A 403-nucleotide genomic window follows, 5' to 3' on the forward strand; every position below is an offset into this window, starting at 1 on the left:
AACCAAGGTACGTGCCCTTGACCAGAATTGAACCTGGGACCCTTCAGTCCGCAGGCCGACGCTCTATCCACTGAGCAACACCGGTCAGGGCGGCACCTGCGTTTTTATTGCTGTTGGGTCTGCTCTGCTGGAGACAGGACGTCAGCCGCAGGAGGAGTCTTCATACGCGTTTATCAGACGCCGCCAGACGCCGCGCTAACACCCACAGCGCATTCCCAACACAGAGCCCCCAGCAGCAGGACGCCTCCTGCCACTCACTGTGGACGGGGCGGGCCCATGAAGTGGGTCAGAGCCCATTTCCCCAGCAAAGGCTCCACGTGCTGCCCGCGAAGGGCATCCGGGGTGACCACCCGCCCCAAGGCCCCCCAGCCGGGGCCGCCGCCACCAGAGGTCCAGGCTCCCG

This window comes from Myotis brandtii, unplaced genomic scaffold (genome assembly GCF_000412655.1).
Source record: "Myotis brandtii unplaced genomic scaffold, ASM41265v1 scaffold579, whole genome shotgun sequence".
NCBI lineage: Eukaryota > Metazoa > Chordata > Mammalia > Chiroptera > Vespertilionidae > Myotis > Myotis brandtii.